Source organism: Canis lupus, chromosome 1 (assembly GCF_011100685.1).
Source record: "Canis lupus familiaris isolate Mischka breed German Shepherd chromosome 1, alternate assembly UU_Cfam_GSD_1.0, whole genome shotgun sequence".
Classification (NCBI taxonomy): domain Eukaryota; kingdom Metazoa; phylum Chordata; class Mammalia; order Carnivora; family Canidae; genus Canis; species Canis lupus.
The window spans coordinates 123,386,932-123,399,860 of NC_049222.1; the positions used below are offsets into that span (position 1 = coordinate 123,386,932).

A 12,929-nucleotide genomic window follows, 5' to 3' on the forward strand; every position below is an offset into this window, starting at 1 on the left:
TCATTTTAAATTACCAATTTTTGGTGATTGAATGTTATTTGTATCAAAATAATGTTTCTTACATTAAAAGGTAAATTTTAAAAAGTGAATTAAACTTTTAATTTTAAAAGAAATTATAATTTGTTCTAATTAATGTAGTATAGAAAACTTTCCATGAAAAATAAGAATTTCTGTTTAAATTATGCTATAGATTTTTAATTATATATAACTGAAATTAAGATGCTTTGGGGAATTAATACATTGGCCTAGAAAATCCAGTAACCCAGCACTATCCCAAGCTAGATGTGCAAGATTACTGGATTTTTTTTAAAAAAAGATTTTATTTATTTATTTTCATGAGAGACACGGGGGGGGGGGGGGGCGTGGGCAGAGACACAGGCCGAGGGAGAAGCAGGCTCCATGCAGGGAGCCCAATGCAGGACTCGATCCCAGAACCCCGGGGTCACGCCCTGGGCTGAAGGCAGCACTAAACCGCCGAGCCACCCGGGCTGCCTGATTACTTGATTTTTATTCCTGAAAATTCAATATGCACATTTGTGTTTAATACTTAGGTTCTGAAGCACTGGTAGTCATAAGTTGTCCAATTTTATTTAGACCACTCTTTTCTGAATTTATCTGATCATAGATGGAACTGAAACCTCAACTAAAAATGATCTAAACAATACTGGACTTGTTTTCTTAATGATAAAGTAAACAAAAATAGGGCAGTTACAGAGTTAATTCAGTGGCTCAACAATGATTTCAAGAATGCAGGCTTTTTCATGTTTCTATTATGCCATCCAGAGCATATTGGCTTATTCCATGGGTTTCCACCATCAAGGACACAAAAATGACTGCTGCTGTTCCAGGCATTACCCATAGACACAATACTTTTCAGCTGCAAAAGAGAGATTTTTAAATGTACTTCTTTGTATCAGAAAAGAAAATTTTCCTTAAAAGCAACCTAGCAGACCTCTCACATACTATTGCGAGAACTGGGTCACATGATCCTCCACCATTTATTTGTTTAAGGGTGGGCATGTGACCTAGTTCTAGCCAGTCTCTGAAAAGGTAAATGAAATAATAAAATAATTACGAATGGTTGGTAGAACCACCCTTTGGAGCCATTGAGTTACTTTAGCCCTTCCTTCGGCAGAATCATTGCTCAACAAAAAGAAACAAAGATGAAATTGCGCTTGGGAGGCAGTCCTCAGCATCTCCCAAATCTGTTCCTTGTCTCCAGGGTTAAGAAAAAGTGAAACAGAAGTTAGGAAACCCAAAATTCCCTCTTTGTTAATAGTACCTTTAAGAACATTTTTTTCCCTCCATCTTTGGCTCAATTACCTAGAATTTGGCCATCAATACTTTAAGCCATTTGCCATTCATCATTTCCTCCTATATCTTTTCCATTTTTACATGGAAATGCAGGAAAGCCCTGATACCCCATTACTGACAGAGCCCATCAGGGTCTGTTTCAATTAGTGATGGGGCCATATGAAACACCCAGGAACCAGGACTCCTTTCTGGGTAAAAATGGAGATTTCTGGACACTAGCTCATGCAAGCTCCTGACATAAGTAAAGAGAAAGGGAAAACCTGGTCAGATTTGCACATTGTGTAAGCAGCAATGTCCCTTGACCTGCTTGCTTAATCAAAATCTTTTCCATCTAGGAGCTACAGAGTACAACGTAAGCGAAATAAATCAGAGAGAGGAAAAATACCATATGATTTTACTCATATGTGGAATTTAAGAAACCAAACAAACAAGTAAAGGGAAAAAATAGAAGACAAAGAGAGATGCAAATCAAGAAATAGACTCTTGGTATGCCTGAATGGCTCCATGGCCTTTGGATCTGCCTTTGGCTCAGGGCGTGACCCCGGGGTCCTGGGATCAAGTCCTGCATTGGGCTTCCCCCAGGGAGCCTACCTACCTCTGCCTGTTTCTCTGTCTCTCTCTGTGTGCCTCTCATGAATAAATAAAATCTTAAAAAAAAAAAAAAAGAGAGAGAACAAACTGATGGTTACCAGAGGGGATGTTAGTGGGGGCATGGGTGAAATAGGTGATAGGGATTAAGGACTGTACTTACCATGATGAGTGCAGTGATATGGATTGTTGAATCCAATTGTTGAATCACATTATTATACACTTGAAACTAATATAACATTGTATGTTAAATAATTGGAATTAAAATTAAAACTTAAAATCTCTTCCATCCAGATAGACCTGGAGAATGTCTTCAAATATTCTCTCTCTCTCTCTCTCTCTCTCTCTCTCGGAAAATATAGAAATGCAGTTTAATCAGAAAACCCAATCTTATGTCTTCCATGAGGGGTGTAGCCATGGACCTGTCTCCAAATTGGAGTTGAGTGAAGGGAAGGTAAGTGGTAATTGTACAGACACTTCCAGCCTACCCCCACCTTTGGCCCAGAGTCCTGCCTTCTGATGCTCTTCATGCCAGTAGCCACCTGGGACCAGGAAAATGGGGTGGAGCCTTGAGAATTCACATCTGAGGTAACTGGCTTTCTCACTCATGACCCCCAAGCTCTCCAACACCAATATGCCCACATAAATGGGCAATGCTCGGCATCTGGGATTGGGCAAGATATAGCCACCTGGGGCCCTCCTTTGGTGTTCAGGCAGGGACAGGACAGTGGGAAGACTGTTCTCAGAAGCAAAATTTAGGGATGTCTGGGTGGCTCAGCGGTTGAGCATCTGCCTTTGGCTCAGGGTGTGACTCCGGGGTCCTGGGATCGAGTCCCCCATCAGGCTCCCTGCATGGAGCCTGATTCTCTCTCTGCCTGTGTCTCTGCCTCTCTCTCTCTCTCTCATGAATAAATAAATAAATTTTAAAAAGCGAAGTTTAGACAGAAGGAAGCTCTCCCTCCACCTCTGTCAGCAGGTGGCCCCATACCAGGACCCTGAAGCCCCAGATCAGACTGCAGGGTCCTGGGGCCTCACCAGCTCTTTCCCAGGATCCTGTAAAAGTGAGAAGCTGAGAAGCATTAGCAGCCTTGGTGTCCCCAGTGTCACGTGGAGCTCCCCATGTACCAGGCATGGTAAGGTAGCCACGGTGGTGAGCTAAGGAAAGACACCGTGCTGGGCTTGGTCAAGTGGGCCAGGAGAACTGGGTAGGGGTAGACAGGGGCTAGTGGAGGAACTCAGCCACACAAGCTCAAATGCTCTCTTGAACACCTATGGGCAGGTGCAGCCTGCTTAACTCATCATGTTCAGAGTCATTTGTGATTGAAGAGTTAGGGTAGGTTCTCTAGGTCTTCACTAAAGACTGTCTAACTGGCCCTTCATGGGAAGGATGAGCAGGACTGCCATTTAGTCTTGTTTCCTGGTTGGATTGCAGGTCATTTTTTTCATATGTGCTATAAACACAATTTTGTCTTTTTTTAAAAAATAAACTATTTTATGCATTTCCATTCTCAAAGGTGATGGAAATTCCAGTCAATCAGGGTTTTTGCACTTTCAAGGTGTTGAGTCTAGTTCTGAGGGGCTTCTATAGAGTTAAGGGATAGGGTTCTCACCGTGGCCATTGTCTACTTGGCCTCTTCTGAGCATGTCTTAGCATAGGTTCCCCCTGGAAGCAGACCTGTGTGTGTAGGTGGTTTATTTGGGAGCTGATCCCAACCAATAAACAACATGGGGAAGGATCAGAGAGAATGGTGTATTATTGAGTTGGTCACATTGCAGGCAGTAGAACTCAGTCCCATCAGGGCACTTTGAGGAATAGGAGAAAGGCCTCCCAGAACTATTTAAACACTGACCATTTCTTAAATACTTTCTCTCTCTCTCTCTCTCTCTCTCTACATTGGTTGAGGCTTGTTTTGAGGGTGTGTGCAAGTGCAAGTCTCCTTTCCACTTCTTGGCTGCTCCTTATTCATGCTGCTGGTCCAGGCTATCCTTTTACTAGCCTCCACCCTCCCCTTGCTGGCAGTGTTGGAGGAGTTTGGCACATGAAATGAAGGAAGTGTAGTGTGCACTTGGGCCAAAATGCTGTCAGCCAGAAGTGGGTCAGAGTTGCAGTGAAATCAGAGGTGAAGCCAAGTGGGTATGAGACAGGCACATAGGGTGACCTAGTCAGCATACGTGATCTGCGTGCCTGTCTGGGCCCTGTCTCAGGGTCTTAAGTGTCTTGTGCCAAATACCACACAAGGTAGGAGAAGGCTCTGTTCTGGGCTCTGAGGGTGATGGTTTTGTGTTCACTGGAGCTCTATGAGCCTGCCTGGTAGTCAGGCTGGACATCCCAGACAGATATTATTTCTTTTTTGAGACATCCTGGTTCTCACCAGAGGAAGCAACCTAGGTCACCTTTCTCTTGGAAACCCCCAAATCTCTGGCATTTCTATTTTTCTCTCTACTTGGATCAGCACAAGAATTAAGGAGGCTGTGACAGGGATAGTTCCCTGACACTCTCTCAGCTATCCCAAGGTCCTGGTGTTTCTTTGTTCAACAACAAAGGACCTTTTCTAAATTTCTAAGTTCTCAGGGCAAAAAACTCCCTTCTCTGATTGCTATTACTCCATGCCTGGACTTCTTTGTGGCTTAAACTTTAAGATTCAAAAATGAAGACTTCACTCCTGCCTTGGGCTAGCTTCCTCTGAGATGCAGACTCTGAGACCAGGATTTAAGTGCAAGTGCAGTTGACCCTTGAACAATGCAGGGGTCAGAAGTGCCTCCACCTGCCACCTGCATTTGAAAATCCATCTAAAAAAAAGAAAAAAAAGAAAATCCATCTATACCTTTTGAATTCCCCCAAACTAAATGAAACTCAAGTGCTATTGACCAGAAGCCTTAACGATAACATCAAGTTGATCGATACCTATTCTATATATGTAGTATATACTAGACTTTTATAAATAAGTAAGCGAGAGGAAAGAAATATTATTAAGGAAATCCTAAGGAAGGGGTGCCCGGGTGGCTCAGTTGGTTGGGCATCTGCATTTGGCTCAGGTCATGATCCAAGTCTCCTGGGATGGAGCCCCTCATCAGGCTCCCTGCTTAGTGGAGAGTCTGCTTCTCCTCCCCCTGCTCTTGCGCTCTTCATTGCTCTCTCCCTCTCTCGCTCTCCTTCTCCTTCTCAAATAAATAAAATCTTAAAAAAAGAAAGAAAATCATGAGGAAGATAAAATACATTTACAGTACTATACTGTATTCATATATTTAAAAAAATCCACATATAAGTGGACCCGTGCAGCTCAAGGATCACGCGTAGTTTATATGGGGGTGGATTCCAGGAAGCACCATAGCGTAGTGGGGAAGTGAAACGAGAAGTCAGCAAAGTGTGTTATCAAACCAGGAACCACTGTAGGCACCTGGGGTTTAGTCCTACTGGAGAACACGGGGGCCAAAGGGGAGGCAGCTGTTCATTACTCGGTGGAAAACTGTTACTTCCTCAACACTTTGGGGCTTCCCTGATATTCAGCTCTCAGGTAAAGAAATGCAATTATGGAACCAACAGTGGAAAAGGTGAAGCTCTGAAGGACGGAGATAAGGCACCCACAGCAATCTTGCTCTTTCTCGTTCATCCATCTGTCCTTTCCCTCTGGCAGCTAACAGAAAATGACCTACTTGTTTGGAAGGGTCAAAGGAAGGGGAGACAGTAAAGTTCTGTGGGGAAAATGCTCAGTCAGTATGCTAAAATGTTATCCCAGTAATCTTACTTATTGAGAAAACAAACAGCATCTTTTATGGGCAGAAGCACCATGTTTTCATATTCTATTCTTAGGGTCTGGAAAAGTACAGAGTGATCAAGTGTTCATGGTGCCCGCGGGGGCATGGGGCCGTCAGCCAGTGCATGGGCACGTGTATTCCCAGTTAAAGGCTCGGTGACACGCTCACTTTTCAGGTTTAGGAAGGTGGTTCAGCATTGTGGTTAAGAATGAGGCTCCGGTAAGCTGGGCCTCAGGGCAAGCCCCGGCTCAAGCTATACTTGCTCTGTGAACTAGGGCAAGATGCACAATCTTGTTGGATATAAAGGCTCCAAAGCCTCAATTTCTTTTTCTCTAACATAATATAAAGCACCTTCCTTATAGAGTTGTCTTGAAGATCAAATGAGGTAACACATTTGGATAATGTATTGGCACAGGCAGCATCAGGCCCACGGTGGATCTTCTATCAGTGTCGGATATAAAGGCCCATTTTCAGCTGATAGGGATTGGTTGTTTATAGCCAGTGTCTCTGCAGATTATTGGGGGGGTTTTTGTTTGTTTGTTTGTTTCTTTTTTTTTTGGTTATTGTTATTAATGGGAGTAGAGGTATGTTATTAACTGAAGGTCTGTGTCTCCCCAAAAATTCCTATGTTGAAGTTCTAACGCCCAATGTGACAGTATTAGAGGCGGGGCCTTTGGGAGGTGGTTGGTAGTTAGGTCATGAGGATAGAGCCCTCATGGATGGGATTAGTGCCCTTGTAAGAAAAGATGGGAAAGAGAAGGTATCCAGGAAATAATTATTGAATTAAATGTTCTATGGATAGAGATCAACAGGGGTGATATTTTAAGTTAAAGCATCCTCTCTTCTCGTCTCCACTGGGAATATCTTCCCTCCTTTATCTCTGTAAGTCCGAATCTTACTCATTTTCTTGTGACCAGATCAAACAGCTGAAAATAAGAGCTGGATGGGATCAACTCTAATCCAACTTCCTCATCTAAAAAATGAGGAAACCTAGTCCTGGATCCAGGAAATGATTCGATCAAAGAGCCAGACTCTCATGAGGCATTTCTTTTTATATATATATATATTTTATTTATTTATTCATGAGAGACACAGAGAGAGAGAGAGAGGCAGAGACACAGGCAGAGGGAGAAGCAGGCTCCATGCGGGGAGCCCGACACGGGACTCGATCCCGGGACTCCAAGGTGGCGCCCTGGGCCAAAGGCAGGCGCTAAACCACTGAGCCACCCAGGAATCCCCTCATGAGGCATTTCTGACCCTACTCACCAGCTATATGACCAGGCCTCCCTGGAAATCCTCCCTCTCTCCAGTCTGAACTCTTGAATTTTCCAGTTTACTGGGTGCTTCCTATAATGTGGACATATCCTGAAGAGTTTACATGGATGATAGCATCCCTAAGTGGTAGATGGGGCTATTACCCCCATTTTGTAGATGAGGAAACTGAGGCTTACCGAGTTTAAATTACTTGCCTAACATACATAGTGGGTAATTGGTGGAGCTCTTAACTGTGCTTCAGATTTTCTTTTTTAGTTATAGTCTCCCCTGTGCTGTGACTCCTCTAGACCTTGTGGGTTGGGTATTACTTCAGCATCACCTCTCTCCCCCGTGACTGTCTCTCCACAGTGACAGGCGGACACTTAGTAGGTGCTTCGCAAATGTTTGTTGAGTGAAGGAAAAGACACATGGGAAGGTGGGGTGTGTTCACAGTTCATATTTACTTGGGAAGATAGGGGGAGGATTGGCAGATATTATGGTTTTGGGTATAAGCTAACAAGAAATTCACAAACACTTACAGTGAAGCTAGGATGCCTGTCCCTAGATAGGAGGGTATTTCTCCACTCCTGGGGCTAAATAGCATCTTTGCAAATTTCCGTGGCTTTCCCCAAATCTTTCCTGAAAATTCTGCTTGGCAGCAAATCTAAGTGCATTTTCTCTTAGCTTGGGGGGAAGTTTCACCCAGATTTACCATGTAATTCACCCTAAAAGCTCTATCATCTTTATTTGCATCAGAGGGCAAATTTTCCCACCTACTTATCCAGAGCATGTAACCAGAAGCTTGAAGTTTTCCGCATAGTTGCTATAGACTACCTGTTCATCATTTAAGTCGTGTGACAATTTGAGGAAACGCTGCACAGTTCCTGAGCAATGTCACCTCCACTGTGACCTGCCAAACCTATTAATATGTGAATGAGAGCATAATTCAACATCAACAGTAGCTTAATTTCAGTTCTCCTGGAGAAAAGGTCCCTGCAAAACACTACCTCTGGCAACTTTGCTGTAGGCTTTGATTTTATTTAAGTGGATACTCCTTGTTGACAGAGTACATTGAGGAACCCACATCTGCAAGCTAAATCCACAGACATAAAACATCAGCAAACTTTCAGGAGGGAAGCCTTTGAGTCTAGAAAAATTGTCACATTCAGTAGGCAAATGTGCATTAGTTTTTAGTTGCAGGAGATCATCCACATTTTAGCTCAAATGCTCTCAATTTATGCAGGAAAGACTCATTTAAAGACTCGTGTCAATAGCAACATTATGAGCATAGAGGCAGCTTAAAGGAAAGTATGGCCTGTGTACAATACCTGGGGTAATTCTGCATCTTGTAGAAAACTTGAGGGTTTTTTAAAAAAATTTTTAAAAAGCCAAATTAACTGATTTCAGGTTTTCTCTGAATGTAAGTAATACAGACTGTCCTTGCATTCAACGCCAAAGAATCTTAAAAAGTAAAACCCAAATGTTGGTCATGGAATTGCTAATGGAGGTGGTACTACCTGATCTTTCAGTGTAAAATGCTGGCCTTTCCCCTTATGAGTTTATCCTTCCTTCCATCCTCCCATCCATCCTTCCACTCGTCTTCTCATCGAAACCACTTGTTTACTCATCCATCCCCCCACCCATCTGTCCATCTTCCCGTCCATCCCTTTATATGTCCATCCATCCATCCAAGCTGCATGTGTTGCATTGGAGACTCCTTTCATCCAGGCAGTGTTCCAGAAGGTGGGTTGATAAAGACAGATAAAACCCTAATCTCATGAAATTTCATTCTGGGGTATGAAGGTGTAGGGAAGGTGTGGGGTATGAAGGTATGCAGATAATAAATAAATAAATAAATAAATAAATAAATAAATAACTTCAGTGTTAAAAAGGTTATGAATAAAAATTAAACTTGTGTCTTATGAGAAAGTGACCTGTGGGTGGGGTGGCACTTTAAGTGGAATGAATGGAGGAGACTATTTGGAGGGTACTGACTTTTACCCAATATCTGAATGATAACAATGATGCATTATTAAAAGTTCTGAGGAAAATGCCTTCCAAGCAGAGGTCAAACCAAGTGCAAACGCCCTGAGATGAGATTGTGCATAGTTTCTTGAAAGAAACTGAGTGATCTAAGAAAAGTTAAAAATGTGGAGTTTAGATATCTCCACATGGACAAAGAGGAGAATCAGGGTGATAGGAATGATTCTCATCCAAGCACTTCCACCCAGAATTTTACTCTTAGAAACAATTTCTTCAGGCTTTGGCTATTTTCCTCATTTGGTCGCCTGATGGCGATGTTGCATCATGTAATTTTGCTAGGTTTCTGGCCCTACTTGGGTTGGAAAGTAGGAGTGAAATTTTGTCTTTCTGAAACTGGGACTAACATGTCTTCCCCAGTTATGCTAGTGGGGAAATTCTTTTCCAATTCTTTTTCAATAGGAATGATTTTATTTGTTTATTAACTTATGCATGCATGCATGCAAGAGAGAGCAAGCACAGAGGAAGAGGGAGAAGCAGAAGCCCCGCTGAACAGAGAGCTTGTTGCAGGGGTGGATCCCATTACGCAGAGATCATGATCTGAGCGGAAGGCAGGCACGTAATCAACAACCAGCTGCGCCATCCAGACGCCTCAGGAAGGATTACTTTCATTCCAAACCTAGAAGAGGGTTGCCATGGCAGGGGCCCCAGACCCTTTGTGATTCTGGAATTCCCAAACATCCTGTTTCAGTGAAGCTGCCAAGTGCCTCACCTTACCCTACAGCAGAGTAGGGCACTCACATTGGTTTCTGGGGAGTGGGAAAGGCTGGGAAGCTCTTTTCTGGAAGAGCAGGCATGATAGCCACAAAATTAGTAAGATACCGACCTTTCCCTCAATAATAAACCCTGAGAACTGACTGCTATGGGGCTTGGGGAAGATTCCTTCCACTCCCCGGGTTAGATAATTATCAAGTCATCTTCATATCCTATTTAACATTGTGCCATGGAAGGACCTGGATCCTTAGAGCTCTAGAACCAGCTTTCCTGGCACAATCTGCTGTGCTTTGAACAGCAGCTTACTCTCTACTCCACCTTGTCCAAACAGAGCCTTACAAGACCCCTCTAGGCTGTGAAGTCTGTGGGCCTGGGCAAATAAGTCCCTGCTAAACCATTTACCAGTTGTGTGAGCCTGGGCCTGTCAAACACCTCTCTGAGCTTTTGATTCTTGCCTTGAACAAAAGAAAATTCCTCTTTCTCATGGGAGGAGTATAAATAAAGGTGAAGGCACCATGTAATTGCCAATACTATGTTAATAAAAGTATAACTGCCATTATTCTGGATACATTTCCCTATTGTATACTTGCACCTAATTTATAAAAAGAGAGAATAGAAAGCAAAAATGCAACCAATAACAATAAACTAAGACTTCACTGCACAAGCTTACAAGCCAGAAGACTTGCAGGTGGCAAGGGAGGAAAGGACACACCTGCTATGATGTGTTTGGCATTTGCAGGTATTGTAAAATCGAACTATTTGTTCCTTTATTTTAAAAATTATTTTTTACTGTGATATAATTCACATAATCTAAAAAATTCACCATTTAAAAATGTACATTTTAGTATATACATAGAGATGTTATCTAATTCCAGAACCAAATAAAACCCCATGCACTTGATAGTGTCCCCCACGTCTCTGAGGTTCTGTTTATTTTTCTTCGTTCTTTTTCCTCTCTGGATCTCAGGCTGGATAATTTCAATTGCTCTGTCTTCACATTTGCTTAATTCTTCCTCTGCATGCTCAAATCTGCTGTTGAGCCGCTCTAGTGGATTTCCCTTTCAGTTATTGTGTTTCTCAACTCTATCATTTCTACTTGGTTCCTTTTCATAATGTGTCTGTATTGATATTTTCTATTTGATATAATTCTTATATATATTTTAATTTATTGACCTGATTTCCTTTAGGTTTTTGAATACATTTAAAATTATTTTAAATTATTATTATTTAAATTAAAATTATTATTGATTTAAAATATTTGTCTAGTGAGTCCAGTATTTGCATTTCCCTGGGGACAATTTCTATTGTTTTTTTTTGTTGTTGTTGTTGTTTTAATTTATGGGCCATACTTTCTCATTTCTTTGCATGTTAAGTATTTTGTTGTTGAAAACTAGATATTTTAGGGATCCCTGGGTGGCTCAGTGGTTTAGCGCCTGCCTTCAGCCCAGGGCCTGATCCTGGAGTTCCAGGATGGAGTCCCACATCCGGTTCCCAGCATGGAGCCTGCTTCTCCCTCTGCTTGTGTCTCTGCCTCTCTCTTTCTCTGTATCTCTCATGAATAAATAAATAATCTTTTAAAAAATAAAAAAATTAAAATCCTTTCAATTAAAAAAAGAAAACTAGATATTTTAAATAATATAATACAATGCAGCAATATATGGGATTGCATGGCTGGAAAGGAGGTGGGACTAAGGTAAGTTAAAACGCTATAAAGCTCCCTGTTCTTACTGAGATTCAGCTGTTTTTCTCTTATAAATGCTCCCTGGGTTGCTACAAGCATTGAGCTAGTTTTTAGAGCTCTGAAAAAGTTCATTCTGACAATGTTTGAGGATTTTTTCATTGCTTTTATGGAGGAGTGAGGTCTATAACTGTCAGAGGTCTATGCTGTATCATTTTCACTGATGTTCACTTATTCTTTTCCTTTTGATGTTGCTATGAGCCCTATCTGGCCATGTTGGGGACAAGTCCACATAGTACCAGAGATCCTGTCAGTGTAGGCCAGTGGGAGTGATAGAACACTGATTTTGGCTACAAGATGCAGCCACCTACATCTTATTATCTCCTAAAGGTGCAGAAAAATCTCCAAAACAAAATTAACTTTTATTTTATAATCAATTTATAAGGGAGAAATATAACCCTAAATTAAGCCTCAAATAGAGGGTGCTCCAAAGTTATAGTTGCCATAATTACCAATTAAAGGACAGAAATGCCACTCTAGTCCAGTGTTGTCATTGGTTCATTCACTCAGTAAATTTCTGTTGAACACCTGGTATCCATGCTTGGTGATGAGGAAGAAACAGAGCTGGAGAAGATGTAATCACTGCAGTAATCTAGAGAGAGTGAGGGTGGCAACAGGGTGCCATGGGCTGCAGAGGGGTCCAGTGCTTCATCAGAGGAAGGGAAGCACAGTACCCTGGAGGGACCCCCTGAACAAAGTGGCAGCTGGACCGAATGGGTTTGGGCAAAGCCATTTTGGGGGTATTATATTCCTTACTCAAGGCTATCATCCATGCTCTTGCCTCACATACCTGGGTAACTTCTCACTGCAGAGAGGCCTTCCTGATTACCCAATCTAAAACAGCTTCTCCTTCCCCATTACTTCCCCACATTGCTTTTTCATTATCTTCCTAGAACTTCTTAGAACTCTAGATGAAGTCATCTGAAAATGCTGTGTCCACTTCTTATTTATTCTATTCCCCTTGTTCTCTGTCCCTACCTCTATTTGAATATGAATCCCCAAGACCAGGCACCTTGTCTGTCTATCTTACTCCTTTATCCTCAGGGGTCAGATCAATCCTGAACATAGTTAATGCCAGTAAATAGTTGTTGACTGAATGAATAGACTGATAGAAGAAATACGTTAAGGATTGATTTCCCCTGCTTGGCTTTCTCTGCCTTAATTGTATGCATCCCCCACCCCCACTGCTGACTCTGGGCCTGGCTCCTTTTGATGGAGGAACAGAGGACTAGCTAAGGACAAAGCACACTGACAAGTCCCTGAAACAGGCAGAGGGATATTCCTCTAAGGACTCAACTGCCTCGATGTTAATACTGTGCTAAGGGCAAAAGGCAATCCTAGCCCAACCCCGAGGATCCCGTGAGTCTACTTTAACATACAAAAATTCCTTTAAAAATTTCCTTTATCTCTAAACCCCCAAGATACGTGTTGGCGATCATCCCCCAAGCACATGGCCCACCCCCAGACATCTGAAGGGTCTCATGGCTCAGGTTTTATTAAACAGTAATAAGTGACCCTTTCCCAA

At 42.3% G+C, this 12,929-nt stretch overlaps 1 long non-coding RNA gene across 2 annotated transcripts in view; it reads left to right on the top strand.

Annotated features, from left to right (window-relative positions):
- The window catches only part of LOC119869839, a 60,490-nt gene that overhangs the window by 30,292 nt on the left and 17,269 nt on the right, over window positions 1-12,929 (top strand). For both annotated transcript variants that reach the window (XR_005354838.1, XR_005354839.1), the window contains exon 3: window positions 2,265-2,356. This is a non-coding gene — a long non-coding RNA (uncharacterized LOC119869839). The remainder of the gene's footprint in view (window positions 1-2,264; window positions 2,357-12,929) is intronic.